The sequence below is a fragment of the Mytilus californianus genome, unplaced genomic scaffold (assembly GCF_021869535.1).
Source record: "Mytilus californianus isolate M0D057914Y unplaced genomic scaffold, xbMytCali1.0.p SCAF_5, whole genome shotgun sequence".
Classification (NCBI taxonomy): domain Eukaryota; kingdom Metazoa; phylum Mollusca; class Bivalvia; order Mytilida; family Mytilidae; genus Mytilus; species Mytilus californianus.
Window position 1 is genome coordinate 98,100,954 of NW_026262701.1, and position 25,399 is coordinate 98,126,352.

At 31.7% G+C, this 25,399-nt stretch overlaps 1 long non-coding RNA gene across 1 annotated transcript; it reads right to left on the reverse strand.

Moving 5' to 3' along the window:
* Positions 1–9,962: 9,962 nt before the first annotated feature.
* Positions 9,963–24,325, reverse strand: LOC127702507 (uncharacterized). Its single transcript, XR_007982460.1, has 3 exons — positions 24,226–24,325; positions 11,656–11,769; positions 9,963–10,134 (listed from the first exon to the last, which is right to left on the reverse strand). It is a non-coding gene; the product is annotated as an uncharacterized LOC127702507 (long non-coding RNA).
* Between the last annotated feature and the right edge of the window lie 1,074 nt (positions 24,326–25,399).

Sequence of the window (25,399 nt, forward strand, 5' to 3'; positions counted from 1 at the left end):
GTTTTTGTTGGTATAAATATTGGTTTTGTTATCAGTAAATTGAATGAATTTTAAGGGCTGTCAATCATTCTAAGATTACATCAACATACACTCTTAGCAGATAAGATGATCTAACGATGATCTTTAGCACTAAGATTGCTTCATGATACTGGCTCCAGAATACCGTAAGTAATGATGACCGTGCTTGAAAGTCACATGTCAAGCTCTTACTGCCGTGTGACATGGTGTATTTTTCACTCAAATTTAATTCTAGTCACCACCCCAAAATACTAGTATAAATTTATTAATTAGAGAAAAGATAGTTTCAACAATTCATAGTTAAAATAAATTTTATTTATTTCTTCATTTACACAGAGAACTTTCCAATTTACGGCTCAAGATAAAGATTTATTTATATCTTATAAATAGGGTTTAAGTTAGCATTTTGAAGCGTTAAAGATGGAACTTAGTTTTTATTGTATTTACTTTGAATCTGGATTGTAGATTCCTTACGGCTTATTTTTAATATTTTTCTAGAATTTTATCAATAAGTCTTTGTAATGAGATTAACACCTTTGATTCTACTCTATTTAGCTTTGGCATATACAAACTTGTAGACAGAGAAATCCGATTGGTTTAACAGAAAATAATCCTGAAGGAAATTGAAATACTATTTCTTGGAAACAAATGACTTAACTGATTTGTTTCCAATTAATAAACATCTATATTTCAAGTTTCTCTTGGATTGTTTTCAGAACCCCGGTGAAGGATCTTATTCGATTACTGGTATACCCAAGCTTCCCCAAATACAACACCCATATCCAAACAAACATCAACATCCGCAACAAACAAGCGAAATTCACACTCTGTCAATTGGTGGAGCGACTTAAATATCCCTAGTGTAGACGAATATATGTGGACCAGATCCAAAGGACCAATAGACCCACATCACTCTTGGTTATTAACTATGTTTCCAGAAAATGGCACCCCTGCAACATCAGCTGGAGAAACAACTCTTATCCTCCAACAACCAGGAGCTCCCGGTCTCCAACCAGCACAAATTTCAACAGCAACAAACACTACAACTACAACAGTTTCTACAACAGCAACAGTCACAGCTCCAACAGTGAGTACTAATGCACCAGTCATTGCATATCAACCACCACCTCAACCATCTACCCAACTAATACCGCCAGGTTTCCGGATGGAACATAAAATAAATGTTCACATAAAACCGTATGATGGGAAAATTTCGCCAAGTCAATGGTGGCAAAAGTTTCTGGCATTTATCACACTGCAACATATGACAGACAAACAAGCTGTGCTCTCATTGCCGTTCCATTTAGAGGATAAACCAGGTGAATGGTTTTCAACCCTAGGCAAAACAATCTTTGGCAACTATTAAGAAGGTCTTTATAAGTAGATTTGAACCAAAAGTCAGTTCAAGTATTAATTTGACAAAATTAAAACAGTCCCCTACAGAAAATATTGAAGATAATCATGGGGCAATTCAGTACAACAAATATAGAAGTGCTTCAGAACCTTTCTTAATAGAACTTGCGATAAATGGAATGAAATCACCAATTGCCCACATAATTCTTCCTCAACAACCAAAAACGATGGAAGAATTAAGGAAACTTGCATCAATAGCTGAAATGACAGTTAACCGAACAAAATCATGTGGTAAATACATTCAGAGTTTAGAATGTCATTGGTAAGGCAAAATAATAATTAAAAAGTAACTACTACGCCCAATTTATGAATATTTACTAATTAGTCCTAGGTACAAGTGGCACGGCCTGTCCCAAGTCAGGAGCCTCTAATTCATCAGATTTCGTTTGTTATGTATAAACTCATCATAGATAGCAGGATTTAAATTTTGAATGCCAGATGCTGTTCTCATATTCCAAAGACTCATCAGTGACACCGGAATTAACAAAAAAAAAGCAAAAAATCAAATAGAGTACGATGTATGAATAGCATCGTAGACCGAATATCCCTAAAGGTTTGGCCAAATACAGCTAGGGTAATCTATATTCCTAGGGTAGAAAATCAGTAGTATTTCGAAATGTTCAAAGTTTTGTAAACTTCTTATTTATGATACTTCATTAATTTTTTTTTACATAAACCAGGTAGTTAGTTTTCTTGTTTAAATTGTTTTACATATGTCATTTCGGGGCCTTTCGTAGCTTGTTTGCTTATGCGGTATGGGTTTTTCTCATGTTGATGACCACACGGTGACATATAGTTGCTAACTTCTGTTGTTTATCTGTTTGTCTTTTTTTTTCTTCTTTTTTTTTGCCATGGCGTTGTCAGTTTATTTTCGATTTATGAGTTTAAGTGTCCCTCTGGTATCTTTCGCTCCTTTTTTCTACCGGTCATTCAACACAGAGCCTTTGCTCACACCGAACAGTAAGCTATAAAGTGCTCCAAAAAATTACTAACTTGTAAAACCATTCAAACGGGAAAACCAACGGTCTAATCTATATAAAAAACACTTATGAACCACATCAATAAACGACAACTACTGAACATCAGGTTCCTGTTTTGTAAACATTTTATTTTTTTAACTTCTTATTAATGATAATTCATGTGTCAAAACCCAAATATTATATTTGTTTTTCGTTTTATTTACTTTACTTGTGCATATATACTTATATTTCCTATTCAATTTATATATTTTTATCTATTTTTATTTACTTTATTTAATTTTTTACGTTATCACATCTAATATTTTGTATTTTGACTTCTCTAGTCTTTGTACTTGCATGGTTTTATGAGAATAAATGTATCTATCTTTCTAATTTATTGTTTTTAACATAAATCAGGTCGTTCGTTTTCTTGTTTAAATTGTCACTTTACATTTGTCATTTTGGGGCCGTTCATAGCTTGCTTGCTTATGTGGTATAGATTTTTCTCATTGTTGATGACCGCACGATGACTCATAGTTGCTAACTTCTACCGGTCATTTGTTCTCTTGTGGAGAGTTGTCTCATTTCCAATCGTACTACATCTTCTTATTTTGATATAGACAACACTATCAAAAATTATAATGCTTAAGATTGGATTTATAAATTTTATGTTTGGGCGTTCCTGGTGGGGGTAAATCGACAGAAAAGCTTTAATCTTCGAACATTTACAATATACGCATTATCAGTTCTCAAAATTAATTAAAGTAATGAAAGCATACAAATTTTCCTCTTGTTAAATTTTAATTCTTATTTGATTTACTAGTACGTAATTTGATTACAAATTTCATGTTTTTCAAGCCAGCGACAAATATCACATTAATGGAACATGTACGTGTAATATATTAAATTGTTACAAACAGAAAAATATTTGAAATAATTTAGTAGTTTGGCATAAATGGTTCTTATTTATTATATTTATAAGACAAAGTGTGATGAGCATTGTACTAAATTATAAATGGATTTCAAATCGGGCACTTGCTGAACAAAATCCTCCTCTGTTACGTAAAATGATTGTTCTGTAGATTAACGACATTAGCAACTGCGAGAAACTTACAACAGTACTACGACAACGTTGGAGAATACAAATTACGACATGTCTTATGCATGTCGTATATTTACGATAAATAAGAAATAGTAAATTGAAAGCATACGCACTTATACTCTGGATAAGAATACGTATTTGCGTCATCGCATATATTAAACTATAGTTGAATTCAGATGTCGAACTACATGTACCTACCTCAAGTGTTTTGACTCCGGATTCATTGACATTTTATCCGGAATTTTTGTGAACGCAAACCGATAGTGTGCGTGTGAACAGGGTGATGTATAATGTGAATGAATCAAGACGTGTAGGATAGCTGACCAACACAATGAATACAATTTTCAAAACCGTACCATAGTACAAATATTAAGATGCTAAAAGGTTGAACTAATAAAAGATAAAAAAAATAATCAACATTATGATAGTAATTAAATTTTGTTATGATTATTGTAAAATATTAATTAGTAATACGTTTTTTATGAGATGCAAGGATTTAAAATCCTTATGAATTGAAACCACACAAGTATTTTTTATTACGTGTGTTGGTTGAAGGAACCGCATTTCATAATAATTTTTAATTTTAAAACACAATTTCATAAATTCAGATATATGTATTGAAAGAATGTTGGTCTCAGTATATTATGTATTTTCAATCTTAATTCTTATTTTGATATATAATTGCTTAAACAAATACCCTAACGTAAGATCAAATACACTTTTTTTCTAACTTTCCAATGTTTACAGAATCCATTGTATGCTTATTCAGTGTAAAAATCTAGAGTTAATTGTTTTGTGTATATGTATTTTTTTCTTTTGCATAACATATTTTTTTAAAGACCTCATGAAAGATTAACATCCAATTGTTAAATCTATTTCCTTATTTAAAAAAGTATATAATATATTTTTTATTATTAAGAATATGATTATTTCCTGGGAATATTAACAAACAGTCTTTTGACTTGGATGGAGATTTGTCTCATTGGCACTCATACCACATCTTCTTATATCTATTTATTTTATTTGTTTTATTTTCAGTTTTTGAAACAGACATTTTTGTTTATCTAATTTGTCAAAATGACATGTGCATAAAATTTATTGTTACAAATCAACAAATCCCAAAGCCTACTAGAACTCATTATGTAGAAACCACAACACCATTAATATCTGGCACAAACGTTCGATACCATAGGTCGTTAAATCTTGACCAGTTAACTTTGTCTCATTTCCAATCGTACTACATCTTCTTATTTTGATATAGACAACACTATCAAAAATTATAATGCTTAAGATTGGATTTATAAATTTTATGTTTGGGCGTTCCTGGTGGGGGTAAATCGACAGAAAAGCTTTAATCTTCGAACATTTACAATATACGCATTATCAGTTCTCAAAATTAATTAAAGTAATGAAAGCATACAAATTTTCCTCTTGTTAAATTTTAATTCTTATTTGATTTACTAGTACGTAATTTGATTACAAATTTCATGTTTTTCAAGCCAGCGACAAATATCACATTAATGGAACATGTACGTGTAATATATTAAATTGTTACAAACAGAAAAATATTTGAAATAATTTAGTAGTTTGGCATAAATGGTTCTTATTCATTATATTTATAAGACAAAGTGTGATGAGCATTGTACTAAATTATAAATGGATTTCAAATCGGGCACTTGCTGAACAAAATCCTCCTCTGTTACGTAAAATGATTGTTCTGTAGATTAACGACATTAGCAACTGCGAGAAACTTACAACAGTACTACGACAACGTTGGAGAATACAAATTACGACATGTCTTATGCATGTCGTATATTTACGATAAATAAGAAATAGTAAATTGAAAGCATACGCACTTATACTCTGGATAAGAATACGTATTTGCGTCATCGCATATATTAAACTATAGTTGAATTCAGATGTCGAACTACATGTACCTACCTCAAGTGTTTTGACTCCGGATTCATTGACATTTTATCCGGAATTTTTGTGAACGCAAACCGATAGTGTGCGTGTGAACAGGGTGATGTATAATGTGAATGAATCAAGACGTGTAGGGTAGCTGACCAACACAATGAATACAATTTTCAAAACCGTACCATAGTACAAATATTAAGATGCTAAAAGGTTGAACTAATAAAAGATAAAAAAAATAATCAACATTATGATAGTAATTAAATTTTGTTATGATTATTGTAAAATATTAATTAGTAATACGTTTTTTATGAGATGCAAGGATTTAAAATCCTTATGAATTGAAACCACACAAGTATTTTTTCATTCACGACCGTTTAAAATTTAGATATTTAGCTAACTTTGAGTACTCATCCCTGCTCATTGGTGCTGATACGTAACATATAATTTTCATAAATGTAATGACTGATCAAACCTGTGAGACATAATGTACGTATACATTACAATTTTAATTATATTTTATAATTATCAGGAATAAATTCAGTCTCAGTTTTACCTTAAAAATGAATATTCTCTTAGTCTGGTAGTATCTATTAATGAAATTAGATATCTTTTTACAGAAAAATCCTTTTGTTTGATTATCTTTCTGCTTTCCGACCACTGTGTTTCCGACCTTAGATAAATATTTCTAACAGAAATATCTTTTTCTTAATTTTCTTCATTCTTTCCGACATTTTCTCATGCTATGATTGAAATACTAAATATCAAACAAGTTGCTTTAAAAAAAAAAAAACAATACGTGAACCTTAGAACTTTTTTATGCTATTTATTAATTCAACTAAATTAAAAATTATATCTCAGTGCTTTCATGGCCATGTGTGTGGAGGATGATATTTTCTATTTAAATTATTGTAAATCATGCCAATATGAGCGTGGTGTTAATTATAAAGTGAGATGAAAATAAAAAGGGAATGTGTCCATGGGACACACATGATGCCCCTGCTTGCATATCATATAAAGTTTTAAAGGGACATAACTGAAGAACGGTAAAAGTGACACTACCCAAATTTGTAGTTGATCTGACTTTTGTGGTAATAGGTATTGTGTATATATATAGTTTCATAATATATGGTTGAGGCAAACTTAAGTAAGAGAACGGAAAATTTTATGTTTGTAAAGGGGCATAACTCTAGAACAGTAAACGTTACACAACCAAAATTCTAATTTGATCTGTGTTTTGTGGTAATAAGCATTGTGTATAAGTCTCATACCATTTGGTTGAGGCAAACTTAGAGAACGGAAACCAACTCATGCAGTTAAGGGTAAAACGTAATGCCCCCCCCCCCGCTACGTAGGGGGCATAAAAAGAAATGGATTCCCAGACGTATACTTTCTTAGAGAATGATAATGATTCAAAACATGGACACATGTACCGTTTTTCAAAAATTCATAAAATAAATCTAGACAAAATTAATGAGGCATTGCGAACTGGTCAGATAGTAGGAGGCATTAAATGTTCCTTACCGACCAATTATCAATAAGTGTAACTCTCCCACGAGACGCATTGAGAGATTTCTTGATCTAATTATAAAACCATTATTGAAGAGGCTTAACTTTTACATTCGAGATACAAAAGATTTCATTAATAAAATTGAGTCACACGAGGTCAAAAAAGCATATAAACGCATGCGCACAAGAATACCTTGCGAGGTAGTAGTTGGGAGACTTTTGAAAAGGGACCCATGCTTAAACAATTTTAAGCAAAAAATTCCGAAACACTGATAAAATTCTGAATTATAGGCAACAAACATTTATTTAGTTAGCAAAAACGGTTTAAAGTCTTGAGATTTATTACGTGTGTTGGTTGAAGGAACCGCATTTCATAATAATTTTTAATTTTAAAACACAATTTCATAAATTCAGATATATGTATTGAAAGAATGTTGGTCTCAGTATATTATGTATTTTCAATCTTAATTCTTATTTTGATATATAATTGCTTAAACAAATACCCTAACGTAAGATCAAATACACTTTTTTTCTAACTTTCCAATGTTTACAGAATCCATTGTATGCTTATTCAGTGTAAAAATCTAGAGTTAATTGTTTTGTGTATATGTATTTTTTTCTTTTGCATAACATATTTTTTTAAAGACCTCATGAAAGATTAACATCCAATTGTTAAATCTATTTCCTTATTTAAAAAAGTATATAATATATTTTTTATTATTAAGAATATGATTATTTCCTGGGAATATTAACAAACAGTCTTTTGACTTGGATGGAGATTTGTCTCATTGGCACTCATACCACATCTTCTTATATCTATTTATTTTATTTGTTTTATTTTCAGTTTTTGAAACAGACATTTTTGTTTATCTAATTTGTCAAAATGACATGTGCATAAAATTTATTGTTACAAATCAACAAATCCCAAAGCCTACTAGAACTCATTATGTAGAAACCACAACACCATTAATATCTGGCACAAACGTTCGATACCATAGGTCGTTAAATCTTGACCAGTTAACTTTCACTTGTTTATCAAACGTTGCAACTGTCAACTTTGCTCAAGTAAACACTTACGATGCATAAATATAGCTTTAACATACATGTTTGAAAGTGATCTATAGATACATTTAGTTTATTATCATATATCAGATAAGAGAATAAGCGATTTGTGACAATTTCTTTATTGCGACGTTTTAAATATCTCAGATACCCCCGTATGGAGGTGCTCTTAATTGCAGGAGGCTAATACAGATAAGATGAATAAGTGTTCCGAATGAAGAATAATTTAGCTTCCGAATATTCCTCCATAGACTATATTTCTAACTAATTAATATGCGTGAACCCTGAAGGGTTCACGCAAAACGCAATGGTAAACGTTCAGAAATAATCAGTTTATTCTGGGTCATTGTATATCAATAGACTATTCCCAGGTTTATTAAATACAACACACACAACGCGTAGAGGGACCGTCTCAAAGCATGAATTATATAATTGCGATATCATTATACTTCAAATTAAATAAACATTCATATTATTTTGTCAAAAGGCAAATAGGTTCTAACATATAAATGATTTTTAGAATGCAACCTAGTCTTTATTGTTTTACTTTCAAATCTACAAATGAACCGTTTCCCGGATTGTTGAAATATGAACCGTATCAAAGACATAAATAACTACCTGTATAAATGATGGAAAATTTTCGAGACGTTCCGAGAATCGTGATTCCGAGTATATCGAGTGGCCCATAGACACTTCCAAAACTCACCAATATATAAGCGCAAAAAGATCATTTCCCATTATACAACACAATTTCATAATAAATCATTCATATGAATGTCCGTATCCAGAAATGGAATATTACATACACCAAAAAGATCATATAGAAGATTTAACAATATATACCATCATTTGAAAGTAATTACAAAAAAAAAATCGACCCAATTTTGTGTGTGATAAAGACACATTAAAGAATTAGAAATTACCGAAGAGTTTGAATACCCTCAACAATAAATCCAAAGAACTGAATGCATTATCATGTATTGTAGACAAAAAGTAGACAACCACAAACAATGATTACAAAAAAAAACAAACTTAATATTTCGCGTCGAGAAAAGTTGGTGTCTCGGGGGACAATAAACTTCCTATTCTCCTCATAGCTAGTAAACAAGTGTATACTTTCCCTGTTGTTATAAGATTTCTACCTCCCGATACGGTAAAACATCTCCAACTAATCTCTGTAAGAATTAATTAAATGTTTTAAGTATTTTTTATATTATTGCTGTGACAATAAGATTTATCTGAAATAAGTTACTTTCTTAAGTATCAGAAGTATGATAAGAAAATTCTTGATTATCTAAAGCAATCATCTCATCAACTTGGTGAGGCTTTGCCTTGGTTGACAATGTTTTCGGAGTAACAATCTGCTATACCCCCCTCTTAGCTATATATTATTTATATAATCTACGATAGCCTTAGAAAAATACAACTTAACATATATATAACTACTTTTATTTTACATTCCCTATCAAAATGAATGTTATAAACATGTTGTCAATTTGTCTATCTGCTCAAAATGTCCTCGACAAAATTTAAACATTTTCAGACTTAACATTTGGACTATATAAATGACTTTTTAATTTTGTCAAAATCATTTCTTTTGAAAAGGGGTAATAAAGACAGGTTAAATTCATGTTTTCTCCAAAATAACTCCATATAATTACTCTCAACGGATTCATTTACATCAAAACTTTATGAAAATAAGGTCATCGGCTCACTTTTCAATAACCCGAAAGGCGAGTTAGCTGTTGGTCATATTATGGAATATTAAAATGTTGGCTGTAGCTCTAACTTTATGACACATTGCAATTATTATATAGAGTGGTATCATATGCGTCGAGAAATGAAGGGTGCATATCTTTGTAAGTACATGTCTGCTTGAGACTTGAATGGAGTTATATGTTAATTTAAAATTTATTATGAAAATGGACTAATTACATGCAAAAATAATTTTTTACAGTTGGTACAGATTTTATTGTACTAAAGTCAAGCTTCTTATTCTTTCCGTTGTCGCAACATGATTGGCAGGGATCGTTTTGAAGGTGGATTTCTCTTCCTTAACATTTGTTGTCTGGCGTATTCCAAAAAGTAAGGTTTATATGTTAAAAATAACTGCATATCATCTAGATCTTCTGGATTTACCTCAGCAATATCAGTTAACTGAAAGTGAAAAATAAATATTACGATCTTGCATGCATAAATCAAATAGTATATCAATGTTTAGTTAATGTCTCATAAGTCCAGATTTAAAACAAACATATGAGTAAAATCTGAATTGAGTGGCCACCAATCAGATGAGTGATTCCAGGGTAAAAATCTGTTGCTATGCATGTAAATTCTATATCACGATTCCACACTCATGTCCAGTAGCAAGTGTCCATGGACTTAAACTGACAAGTGGACGTGTGGGATCTATTATCTTAAAATGATCAATAACATACGTTTTGTTTTCATTTGTATTTGTTCCAATTTATAGACTTCAGCGACAACTATCTATGACTGGGATAGGATACTGCCAAAATTATTAAACTAATCATAGACATAAAAAAACTGATAGATCTAAATATATAGGTAAAAATGTCCATCGTGCGTTTCTGTTACGTTGATAAGACAGCAGCCCAACTGCTTGTTTCATCAAAACATCGATGTACGATTTTAGAGTTTACTTTTTTCAATTCGGGTCCATCTTAAAATTAACGCAAATAAAGGACCATTTCTTATAGCTGTAAACTTATCAAAAAATGTTCAGGATGAGGAGCAGCAGTTTGAGCTGTTTGCACTATTGTTCTGTCGTTTGTGTCAATGTTTCATGATTATCTATTTGAAATCTTATCTTTTGCAAGAGAAAAAAAAAAGGATATAAGAACGAACTCGAATTATAATGTTTTCTATTTATAAAAAAGAACATAAATCTATATCCCATAACTTCGTAAACATAAGTCATTAACAAAACAGCTAATACCACACAGATATGCAAATAAAGTTTACAATTCAAAAACATTTTATTCTTAAATACATTTATCATATTAACACCCGAGTTCACCCTGGGTTTTTGTTAGGGTTCGTGGTGCTCATTCTATAGTTTTCTGTGTAGTGCTTTTTATTGTTGTTCGTTTTTTCGTCGTTTTTCCAAATTACGACTCTATCTTTCAATATTTGTTGCTATCAATGATTGGAATTGTTCATATATGAAATAAAGTCTTAATACTTGTACGTGTATTTCAATCTTGACTGTCCCTGAATTACGAATCATCGCGAATCTCTTCTTGAAGATGCTTGAAAGATAACAATAACATGAGCGACTTGTAACTTCATTTTTGGAATTCTTGTATTGTTGGTTTAATGTCCCATCAACGTTTATCAACCTATCTATGCTTCAATGTAAAAATAACAAATCACTTTTGTTGGTTTCAGTCTGTCATATTTGCGTTTAATTTATTGTTTTGTCATAAATCAGGTCGTTGGTTTTTTAGTTTGAATTAGTTCGATTTTTTTTTATGTCAGGACCTTTTATAGCTGACTATACGATATGGATTTTGCTCATTCTTAAAGGTTGCACGGTAACTTATAGTTGCTTAAATCCGCTTCATTTGGACTGTTAATGATAGTTGCCTAATTGGAAATAATACCAAACCTCCTATTATATAATATATATAAATGATATACTTATATATTGCATACCTCGTCCTCTCGTCTTGTTGGATGTTCTGGGCTTTCAAAAAACCAACCATTTATACAGGAAATGTGAAGAGAAAGAACTGCCAATGAGATCAGTATCGTTGTATATTTCATTGTCTGAATAAAATATAAACAAAAATCAGTATATTTGTGATCCTTCTACACAATCTACATAGTGTACAAACATAAAAAACTGCAAGATTTCAATGTCTACAATAATTCCAAAACATCAAGAAAAACTTACGCTTTATTACGTGTATCCGCATATACTAGCCTTACCTTTCTAAAAAGGGTATATTTGAGTTGCTAAAATTAAATAACAAAAGTAAAACATTATTTCCTGTCCAAGCTTGTCACTTTCAATTTATTCAAGAAACATCTGCTGTTTAACTTTTGCATACACAGGTCTGTATCGCTGCATCCCTGATGATATCGTAATTCAAGCAGTCATTACCATGATATATATTATATAATTTGATTGCTCCATTTTATGAATCTATATAGTACAAAAATGATTGGTTTTATGTATTTTTTTCCTGTTGGTATTGATACTCCCATACATTTCATTTGTTGTTTTCTAAACTTTTTGTGTAGAGCGAAACTGATAAAAGTTATTAAAGAAACGTGTATCGTGTAAGGAAATCAGTATCATAAGTCTATCCGACAGCCCTTTAATATCCTATATTGTCAAGAAACAAACAAGTGGAATTGGTAATTCAATTTCCTGCACAACTTGAATGTAGAATAAGTTCAAATTCCCTGCAGCGTTGGTCATTTACCTTCTTCGAATCTTGGACCATGAATTAATGGAATAACAAAGCGATATAGGAGCCCATACGACAAAAGCAGTCCATAAATAGCTCTATTTAAACAAACCACATCGACCAGTAATAACAACAACAAAAAATTAGAATATAGAAAAGTGCTCTCGACCAATGAAATTGTAGGATTTGGTGTTTTTTTAATTGTGAAGAATGAATGTAAATCATGTTCTTAGTAAGGGATTATCCTACTGTTAAGGCCTCCTTATATTTCAAAACAAAGAGTTTCTATGAATGAATTACAACAAAATGCCCCGAAGCACATTTATCAGATTAAAAGAATGTATCACACAGTGATTGAAACTGACTAAAAGTTGAATTGTGAAACAAACAAAAAAATCAAAATAAGTTGAAGTTTACTGGTGCAGTAAAATTGGTACCTTTAATGTTATTATGAAAATATTAATAACTTCAAATTACTAAAAAATTAAAATATCAAAGCGATGCGAAAAAAGAGAAAAAAGTTTTAAAATAACAAATAACCTAAATCTTTGCTTTCCAAAAGTCTGATTACTGTACCAGCGTTTGGGAAGAATGGTTATTTCTAATATTCCGATAAAATAAGATAAAACAGGAATTTGATTTAAGTTTTGAATATATTTAAAACTTTTAAAGTCATTTTATTTGAACATTCCCCTGACATAATGAAAAAGTTTTTAATTTAAAAGCCGGACCAAAATATTGGCTGTGAAATAAAATTAGTTATAAATCAAATGTATTTATTGATTTAAACTGTAAAAAAAAAAAAGATAATTTCTCACTAAAATATTACAAGATTTACATTCATACTCACAATCAGCAAACACATACAATTCCTACCTTTTCCTTGTACTTTTGTGTCACCTAATGTCTATAAGGCATTTTTTTTACATTTGCCAAATTATAAGAAAGTCCTGACATCACAAAAACTAATCCATAAATGAAATGCCCCAAAAAGTAGTCGTGCTTTAATTATAAACACTGTACCGACAATGAAACTAATTCTTGAATACAACCAATCCAGAGATCATTTGACCCTTGAATACTTTACAATATTCTAAGTTTGTGAGAGAATGATAATCCCTTACCTCTTGATAAGTACTCGCTTACGCTCGTACTTAATCATGAAGAAAGGGACTATCATTCTCTTACAAATACAGTTAAGGACATTGACCTTGGTGTTAGCATTGGAAACTCAAATTTATCGATACTGTTGTATGCTGACGATATAGTGTTAATTTCACCCAATGAAAATGACATGCAAGCGATGTTGAACAAAGTCAATGACTGGTGTAAACGATGGCGGGTAATTATTAACACTGAGAAATCGATAGTCCATTTCCGCTAATCTCGTATAAAACGATCCGAATATAAGTTTAGAATTGGAGGAAATTCATTACAGACTGTCGACAAGTACAAATATCTGGGTGTAATGTTCCTTGAATTTAAAGACTATAAAGTGAATGCTGAGAGGTTGTCGGAAGCTGGAGGGCGAGCACTCGGTGGAATAATTTCAAAAATTCACAATCTTAAGAACTTTGGAATAAAGACATTTGAAAAACTATTTACATCTTTTGTCGTACCGATTTTAGACGATAACTCCTCAGTCTGGGGTTTTAAAGACTATACATGTGTTAACTTGGTACAAAACAAAGCCATTCGTTATTTCTTGGGTGTTCATAAATTCGCCTCAAAAGTTGCTACAAATGATGATGTTGGATGGCTGCCATGTAAAGAAAGACACTGGTACAATATAATTAGATTATGGAACAAGCTCATCCGAATGGACGATTCACGAGTATGTAAACAGGTTTTCAACTGGGACCTTGAACGGTGTTTGAACAATTAGTCATCAGATGTGAAACTTATTTTGACACACATTGACATGGAAGATTATTTCCACCAAAAACAGATTTGTGATATTTCTCTTATAAAAGACAGACTTTACATGTTGTGTTCCACTGAATGGGAAAACTCTATTACAAACTTTCCAAAATTGCGGACATATAAAACATTCAAATCAGAATATAAAGTGAAACATATGTTGGACTGAACCTCACTCGTGCTGAACGTTCTATACTGGCACAATTTAGATGCGGCATACTTCCTTTGAGGATCGAAACAGGATGGTTCGTTGGAGAAGCAGAAGCTGATCGGCTTTGCAAAATGTGTGACTCACACTGTGTTGAAAATGAACGCCACTTTCTGATGGACTGTAATTTTTACCGAGATTTAGGAATTCAACTTATACTGAATATAGAACACTCTTTTGAAGACATCTCTAAAGATGAACAATTTAAAGTGCTTATCTGTAAATATCCTAGAAAAACTGCTAAATTTTTGAACAATGCATTTAATAAGAGAAAAAAACTTTTTGTATAGGAACAATCAAACCTGAATTCTAATTTTGTCCCGCTGTTAAATGATTATTCTTTTTATATGTATAAATGTTAAAAGTGACTTATAGGTCCAAAGGGCTGGGTGTTGATACATGTAATTACAACCGCTTATTGATATATTGTTTAATATTATACAAAACGTGTCACTATAATAAACAATTTGGTATTGGTATTGGTATACTAACACACCAAATAAATTCGCAGTAAGTGAATGTAAAATCATAAAACGAAATCTGCTAATATGGAATAATCCGGTCATACACAATATCTTATATCGGAGTAGATTACATACATCAAGGTCATGAACAGTATAGGTTTTCAAGCTCTGAATAAAGAAGTTATCTACCCCTTTGGTATCTTTCGCTTCTCTTTATATAAATATTAAAATCCAGGATTCTTCAAAGGCAGCGATATCATAATTTTATGCTTGTTGATAGGTCTTTTAAAAAAGGACATTAGCTACGAATTAGACAAAAGATTAAATTACGATTCCCCCCCTCCCCCAAACATTTATAAAAGCGGAATTTAGAAATAATATTCCGCTATTAAGCAGTCAGTGCGGTTCAATTTCGTCAAAAAGAGCACAAAAAACATCGCTGATGTATAAGTCCATTATTCGACCTAATTTAAATCTGTATTCATGCAATCTTGTTTTCCAATCCTAATATAACTGTTATATTTGTAATGTTTATGTTATTTCTTTCACAATAAAATATTGTTTACACACCAAAAAAGGCAACCTTTAATTTGATCTTTAGTGGAAATGGGTTGCTTTTTATGCATGTGTACAGACTGGGGTCAATATGTTCATTCATTAAAAAGAAAAGAATGTCAACATTGAAAAGTGAAACAAAAGAGATACCAGGAATAACCATTTCGTTGACTGATCCGTCCCACAAAAATTATTCTTATACAGGTAAAACCAGGATTTACATGTATTTTAATCTATAACCTGAAATCAAACAAATCTAGAAAATCGTAATTTTACGATTGCACGTGCTTGTCTATCCATTTATATTTATATTTATGTTTATACCGTTATATGACCGTCGGCAGTCTTTGGAGGTCGTCTCGGTGGATAATGAGATGGCTTCTAGTCTAAAATGCACACGAAATGCTGATACGTACATCATATAGAGTCCATGCATTGTTTATTGTTTCTTTTGGACTTTTTTGTAATTTGGATATACGTTTTAGTCTGTTATAAATCAAATATGAGAATTTTGGTCAAATCGATGAACATGAATTTTACAACTAATGGCCTTTTAGTTAAAGATTTGAAGGAGAAGTTGTGTACATTTTTTATTGAAATAATTTTCGATAAAGCCGATTTGTAACATTATTTTTTATCAAATTCTTGCAAGTGAATCAATACTTCATAATAAATTCCTATATATTACTGATAAAATTAAGACTTTTTTTTATCAAATTGATGATATATGTGTCCTTAGCGCAAAGATATTGTAGCATTACAAATACTACGTTAATTGAGTCGTTGATTTATTTTTGGTTGTTAACGCCACTTTTAGCAAACTTGGCCTTTTCGGCCTTCACTTGCCCGCTTAGTCGTATCACGGATTTGACCTTATCAGCGACGTCACAATGTCTGAGGAAAAGTTATCAGCGATGACACTATATGTGAGGAGACATTATCAAGCTTACTTTCGTCAAGCGAAAAGCCGTCTTAAGACCAGAAAAAGTACGATGAACAGATTCTCGGGTTTTCTGCGAAAAGACAAAGTAAAATATCAGCCGCTCGACACACTGTGAAGCTTTTTTGTTCGTTCGCTGCTTTCACCCATCAATATCAATCAATATCAATATGTGATATCAATGTGCAGAAAACCCGATAATCTATTCATATCATAGCAGCCAGTGTGTATTGGTGGAGGAAGCCAGAGTACCAGGCTCAGTAAATGTACGTATCAAACAAACTGAGAAATGTACATGCAATAAGGAGCCACGGAGTATCACCATCAGGAAATGGAAAAGGGAAAATAGGAAAGGGAAAGGCGTTATCTTCAGAAAACGTTTTTATAGATAATATGCCATCGGGAAGATTGAATATTAAATATGATGTCTTTTAAAAAAGACTTTAAAGACAACCACCATAGTAATACATTTTGTCTGCTTCTTTTACGGAGTTGAAAATATTTTTCCAATTATTGAAAACCCTATCATTTTATTGTATGATTAACTGCTGTGGTGGTTTATTCTAACTTGTTTGTCTTTTCCTCGTCTTCCGTTTTTTTTGCCATGTCGTTGTCAGTTTCTATCGTCATATGAGTTTTGAATGTCACCTTATTTTCTTCCGTAAATTATTTACACTTAAATCAATTAATTCTTTCAGTCAATCGTTATTATACAAAATAAAAAGAATATTTAAACGATACGACGTCAGAATAAAAAGTTCACCAGCATTGAATTACAATAGCTACTAACGTCTTTTCACGATTGGATAATGGATTTGGGTTTCTTCCTTCTTATTATAGCAACGTGATATTGAATTTCAACTAAAATTGTAAATTGCGCATTTTGTAACTACCCAGAAGGAATTGATCAGAAAAAGATTAGCTGATTAAAATCTCCTACTTTACGTTGTTGATAATAAGTCTGCTGATGAAATCATGACGACCTTTCGCAACATCACGTAATCTATATTTTATTGCTTTTTTCTTGGTTTTGCTTGTTTCAAACTGTGGTGATAAAAAGGTGAATAGTCCGATTCGCTGTTTATGTAATGGACATTTATGTGCAGTGATGATTTCAATTGTTGTGCAATAAGAACAGAAAAGAAGAGGTTAAAATTTGTATGTTAATGCTGATAAGACACGTGTTTTTGTCACATACAGTCAAAATGTTTTTCTTACTTTGCAAACCAGGTCGTGGCATAAAAAGACAAATGATAAAAAAAACACTCATGTTTTAGGTACTAGAGGTTCTGTCTTGAATAATTTCATCTAAAAGTCTTTATTTATATTGAAAAGATATTGACAAATTGTTAATTCATATTGACAAAGGGTTAAATTTGTTAGACTTAAAAAGGATGTAAGATTTTATTTAACTTGAGTTAGCAAAATTCAAATTTTCGGAATTTCCATTTCAAGATTTTTGTTTAGTACAAAAGACACAATGGTAGTAGTAGACTTATATGATACATATTATTTAAACTGTATTAGGCTTTGTAACTATTATCTTTATTTGCATTACTTGGGTTGGTTAAACGATGAAAACAAAAAGTACCAGAATTAGAAAAAACAATTATCAAAACAAAAAGGCAAATTTTCGAATTCTATAGATATTGCAACAAAACTTTAGGTTGACAATCATAGAAAGTTCTAAAAGAGCTTCTGCGGTACACATTTGGAAATAAATCGAGAACACAGATGATCTAATATGACAACAGATATGAAAAAGGGGAAGATGATACCAAGGTAGCAATCAAAAACTTTACAGCAAAGGAAAAAACAGACACCATCATGTCCAAACGTAAACGACTTTAAGGATGTTTGCTACTCTGTTTCAAAATAACAAGCTTTTTAGAAGACTGTTATAAATTGATAGTATTTAAATAGTGGAACTGAAATAACAGAAAAAAAAAATGAAGGGTCCGTCATGTTATCAAGATATAAGGCATTGAAAAATTTGGCGGGAAATGATTCTCTCTAGAATTATCATACATTTAGCATCGATACCTTTTTTCTTTCAAAAACTATGAACAAATAACAAGGATTTTATAATATTTTCAAATATGGCTTTTTAAACTATATGTAATAAAATTATGAACAGAAAAGTAGAGGTTAGTGGGCAATTATTTCTTATGGCACTACATGGATAAAACCAGAGGATTCCGAATATCTGACAAAAATTTAAAAACAAGAGGAGCGAACATCTTTAAGACAAACGACACTACACAAAACACTACACAGAAAACTGATGATTGAGCAGCACGAATCCCACCAAAAAGCGGGGATTAACATAACTGCTCCGAAATGTAAAACCTACAAGCAAATTAAGGCATTGAAAGCTCATCCTCAAAATAGCAGAATCAATGTTAGAATAGCTATTGACATAAGCGTATGTGTATTCAGCCAAAAATAAAAGATTTGAAGGTCAAGTCCTAAACTCCAAAATGTTTACCAATATATGGTATCAAAAGCTTATCGAACCATCTGAACACTAAGTAAGAAGAAGCAATCTGAATATCACCATCAAAAACAGAAAAATTAACAATACGAGAGAAATACGTAGAAACTTTAAGAGTTATATGAACAAAATGGTATAAAAAGAATAGCCAAATGGATCGAAGATCAACTTTTTGCCCGAGGGAGATGGAACCTTACTTTCTTAAAAAATTCTTAATTTTGCAACGGGGAAATTTACCTAAAGGAGTTATAATAAGTATAAGATAATAAGAAATCATCATTATCAGTACTAGAGAGGAAATTAATTGACTCTTTTCCATAAAAAAATCACTCAACAGTATTTAGAAACAGTGCTATTGTACGCAATACATATAGCCCCGTCTTGACCTGGTAGAATCAATGTGTTATTAAATAATACAGTCATCTTTTTAATTAGTTTTGTTGTTCTTACAGTAGGAATCTTGTAACAAAAATATATTGTACCATTACTTTTCAAAATTGGACCCTTAAAATGTTCAGCATGTTTTCTGCAAATCCTGTGATTATAAGTGTACAGGAAAACGATCTGGTAAATAGTACATGTATATATAATGAAATCAGATACAAAAAAAAGAGATAAACCATTCAAAGTTATAATTTTTTATCTGAACATAACAAACAAAAAGAAAAACAGATTATAAGTGTTATGTGTAATGAAAGACTCATAAAAAAATACCAGGATTAAAATTCATACATGTAATGCGTATAAATCTTCAAGACTGTATAGATACGTAGATATATAAATCGAACATGTGTAATGACAATAAACAAGGTTTTTTTTCATGAGCCAAACAAACGAACGGGTGATAACTAACTACATATTAACTCACGTATAGAAAGCCGGAAGATAATAAAGGAAAAACAAAATTCATAAGTCGTAAAGACACCGACACCATGTCAAAAAGGTTCATAAGTCGTAAAGACACCGACACCATGTCAAAAAGGGAAGATGACTAAAAGACAAACAATAGTATACAAAACACCAAATCTAACAATCAAAAGCTGAGCAAAACAAATCCCACCAAAAAAGCATGGAAGATCTCGGGTGCATCAGAAAGGTTACAAGATCCTGCTCCACGTGTGACAACCGTCGTGTTGCACAAGGCCATTGCCCAATTCTTTGACAATTCTCATTCAGAGATTCGACGTAAAGCGGAGGGATTGAAGCGCCAACAATTCGAAAACAATCTGTGGTCTCTATGACACAGATACCTCATAACGATAAAAAAAAATCATAATGGCGTGCATAAAATATTATGTTACAAATATCTATGTTTCGAAATACTAAAAACGTATATTTTATGTACCAGTGCTTTGAGCAATTGACACCAAAATACTTCAAAATACACACTGAATTCCTGTATTTAACCATTTTTGAAAAAGTGACAGGATGGAAGAACTAATCGAAATAGAACTGTTACATACACAAAATTATTTCCTATACTAATTACAAGGGCTGAACTGTCATCAAACAGAAACAAAACTGCTTGCTATTTTTTGTTGTTTTCCTTAAGGTTTGATCTCCCTCATAGGAAGACGAAGAAGATTCGGACATTCAATAACCCTAGCTTTTTACTTACATTTTTAACTAAAAATAATTTACGTTTTAATGAGTGCTCATATATCCCATTGAACTTGATATTTATGATATTGCCAAAAGAAGAATGTTTGTTTCAGATCTTGATCTTGTCCACGATAGTGACACAGATAGACGGACCCATACTAGAATCTGAGACAAAAATGTTGATTTCCACTTTCCCAATGTCAACTTCCCATTTCCCGTCTTATTCAAATATTTCAGTTAATACAGTACGTTACGCTCGTGCAATTTCACACTATAAAGACTTCATTAACACGGGGTTGCTCCTTACTCAAAAACTGCTCAAATAGAGTTATGAAGAAGATCGACTGCAATCGACACTAAATACGTTGAACGGTCACCATCACGAATTGGTTGATCTCAACTCAATAGCGACATGTTTTCACGGTCTTAGATCTCAAGATACCAGCATAGTCGTCTGATCTGTAATTTTACCGATTGTGACATTCTGTATGTGTATGCATTGACATGGTGGGTGGTGTATGCATAGCAGAAGACGCTTACCCTGTTAACGTACCCGGTCTCGCTCCTTTTGGAGATCATGCAATTCCATTAGTTTTTGTATTTTCATTTTATCAAATATTTTCAAAGAATAACCAACATTTACGAATTTGAAACAAATTACAGACAGTTTAGATTTCTGCTATCTATTTCGAATGTACTATTCTTTAAACTCCGTTTATTCACTCAAACGTTTGCAAAAATATAAAATGTTATACCTTCATACAAACAGACATGCAATGCAGCATGGTAAAAAAATCTGCGATCTTTAATCTAATACTTACAGCTTCAGCTTTAGAGAAGTGCACTGCTCTGTTCTAAACCTCGAGATAGAGGCTTGCTTCTTTTTCCCCTTTTATTTAATATTTGGAATGTACGTAGGTTAAATCAACCGTTTATGGCAACTTAATATGTCCGCACCTGACTTATTAAAGGTAACCTCTGCTCAGGGAATAAGTTTATGATTTTGATCATGTTGTATGGAGCTCTAGTGATTTCCCAGAAGTCAGGGTGTTGATTATTTCTCTTCTAAAGACTCGATATATTTGTATATCTGATAGAAATCCTCAATAATTTCATTTATAATACAAGGAACGAAAATAAAAAAAATGTCTAATTGAAAAATTGGAGTTTTATTACTTTCTAAGAATAATGAAATTTTATTAAGGAATGTTATATGCCAGTTTACTACTCGAGATATCAAAACTTGCTAGTCATATATATAACTGTTAATAAGATATAAATTAGTATAATACTCGAAATTAAAAAAAGATAACTATCAATCGTTATAACTAGTAAGAAGTATTAAAAATTTCTTATAACAAGGAAGGTTTTTAATTATTTTAATCGAAAGATATATGTTATACTTTTTCACCCAATACTGTTAAGGTTAATAGGGTGCAGGTTTATCAATTTAACACAACACTATTATTATTATTTTTCAAGGAATTTGGCAGCACATTTTATACAACAATTCCTGATGGTCATTTACTAAAGACTATGTATATCTTCTACTCACTTTTTCCGGAAGCACGCCTTACCCTTCCGGAGTAGCTTAGATCACTTCCGGGATTTTTTTGTGATCATATTGCTCCCTTTTTGGTTTCTGTATAAAGTTTTGTATCCCGTGTTTTTTGTCTTTTCGTCGTTTTACCGGTATTTTTTGCAATGATGTTGTCGGTTTCTTTTCATCTAATGGGTTTTAATTGTCTCTTTGGAATCGTCTGACTCTTTTTGTTTACACAGCAATATGAGTTCTAGGCGTTATAAGGTTATTTGGCTTATAAAAGGCCTCGCGATGTCATGAGGCTCCTAACCTGTGTCAGACAGTGGGGTAACAGCACACCGTGAGAACAAGCTATAACCCAGTTGAAAAGGGATTGATTCACCAGATCTGAACTAAGCACAAAATAAATTACGAAAAGACAAAAGACACAAAATTCTGATCTAAGAGTACTCACAGTCACAGAGAGCCCGTTCAAAGTCAAAAGTAAACTAATAAACCATGTTTTCTCAGACTAAAAAATCAATCAGTACATATCCAACGGATTTAGTGTAAAATTGTCATGCGCAATCTTAGAAAAGCAAGCGACTTTGTACAATAAATGTATAAGCGTTAATAACAGGATAAAATTAAATGTTATAGTTATTATTAAACTATTAAAATCAAGTTTGCATTCTTATCATTTTCAGCTGTTTTTAGAAAGTAAGATTCTTTTAAATTTGTCTTTTTTGAGAATTTTCTTGTCTTGGAATAAATTTAGAATTAAATTTATTATTTTTTTTTTTTGTCTTATTTCTCATTCAATCAGACTTCTACTTCGTCAAATTTATCCCCCATTATGCGACCTAAATTGTTCAAACGTGAAAAGGGAGCCATTCAGGCACGGATTCAGAACGGGATGGGGTGGGTCGACGCCTCCCCAAAAGTAAAAAGAATTTAATAAATGTAAAATTACATCCAATCTTGTGTCAAAATAAGGTCCTCTAGTTTCTAATTTCTTGATCCGCGCCTGTCAATTTAGCTCTTGAAAACCGATAAATTTATTGACTAAGTCACTTGGTATCAATACGATTTGTATGTTGTAAGAGAAATGTGCCTACTAGCTATTAGGCATAGTTTAATGTAATATTAGGCCTTTTGTCAACTCAAAAGAATCCGATACAGTTTCAAGGAGTTAACCCTTGGTGAAGCGTTCAAATAAAAAAAAAACGTTACATTCGGCGGGACGAAATTTAGCATAAACGATGTCCGAATTAATGTTTGAAACGCACGTCAAGCCAAAGGGCGAGTGTTTATCTGTCTGTCCATCCGTCTGTTCATCTTACACATGTTTGTTCTTTTCATCTGAATTTACTGAGCGTAAAAGGTGAAATGATGTAAATAAGGTCTGGTATGAAAAGTTTCTTATCATTTTGCTCAGAACCACATGGCCGACAGGGCGATTTTCTAACATAGAAATAATTCATGCATGCCAATTATTTGTTGGGAATTTTCACATGGACAGGGCCGTTATATTCGAATTTTATCACGAACGTAAGCGAGGAATAAAATTAAAGAATATAACGGCCCATGCCATGAGAAAGTGATAATACTCTATGGGTTGTATGAATTATTTCGATTCAAAAAGGACAAATACTATAATTTAAAAAACTGAAGCGAAGAAAAGAGGGCCAGGTGTGTGACTATTCTATTGAACCCCTCTGAGATTAAACTTAACCATTTTGCTGCAAAAGGGACATTTATGGCTTCTACACACTGAAGGGCACAAGTTTTGTAACGTCGCAAATATGAAACGTCAGGACGCTTTTGGCGCGGAAATGCAAGAAAAGGACTCGGCAGCCAGAGGGTTAAAATATATATGGCTTGCAGGAATGATTTCCTAAAGAAACTCAAGAAAAAAACGTGTTTTATCCTTATAATTCTAAATTCAAGCATTTGTCAATTTTAATTTACATTTTTTTTGTTAGCTACAGTAACACAACGTCAAATCCACATGTCATAACTAAGGCGAGCCCACCATGTTGACTTGCTGAAATCCATAAATGTAAGAAAAATACAATGAAATAGAAAATAAAACATCACCTACCTCAAAACTCCATTTTAATTTAATATTGTTCGAACTTGGAGCGTTCAAGAAGCGGAATAACCTTCAGCTATGTTATCCTGGCGTTATCTCTTTATGTAGACGTTGACTAATTACCACCTATAATGTTACCAAGGTATCTATATTATGTTTGCAAATGTAATTGGATGAACTAAAGGTGACGTTGATAACAACAAAAATTAATACAAACAATCTGAAGGAAACGTCAATGAGACACCAACTAAGCAACAAAAGTACACAAAATACGTCGAGTTGCATCTGGACATTGATTATTGTCTGGTTGGTTGTCAGGTGGAATGTTTAAAAGTTCCAAAAAACACTAAACAAAATCTACCTAAATATTTTGTGGAATGGCACACTAGAAATTTTCAGAGGTTAAAGACTATATTTACCTTAGATAACACATAAACAAAATCATCTAAAATTAAAGTCTGTCGTCAAGTGCTTTAAATTTGATAAATGTTTTAGAGTAGTTAAACTCGTCATTGATACCAGGATAAAAATTTTGCACGTCAGACGCGCGTTTCGTCTACAAAAGACTCATCAGTAACGCTCAAATCAAATTTAAAAAGGCCAGATGAAGTAAGAAGTTGAAGAGAGCATTTAGGACCCAAAATTCCGTGTGAGTGAACGATGGGTCTGACTTCTTTTCTTATAAAAAGATAAGATCAGATATGTTTGCCAATGAGACATTCTCCACGAAAATGAAGTAAAATAGTTTAACAGCTACATGTCACCGTACGATCTTAAACAACGAGCAAAAACCATACCGCATAGTCAGCTATAAAAGGCCCCGAAATGACAAATGTAAAACATTCAAACGAGAAAACTAAAGTCTTGAGTATACAAATATGATCTACAGCAACAAAAGACAACCAATGAATTAGTACATTTCATGAATATGTATTTAATTTATTTAATTTGCAGTGAAAAATGGGGGAACAGAAATAAAAAAAAACATGTAAAGTTTTAACATTTGTAGTAGCACAAACCTTTTTGTTTTTGTTATTTAAACGCACCTGCTCTGCTGTTATGTCTCATTATAAAAGTATTTCACTTTTCACTGAATGTATAAAAACAATGTAATCTGAATCGATAAGATATATGTATATCATTTTTAATTAGAAATTTTTAATTGATGTTTATATTAGTGTTT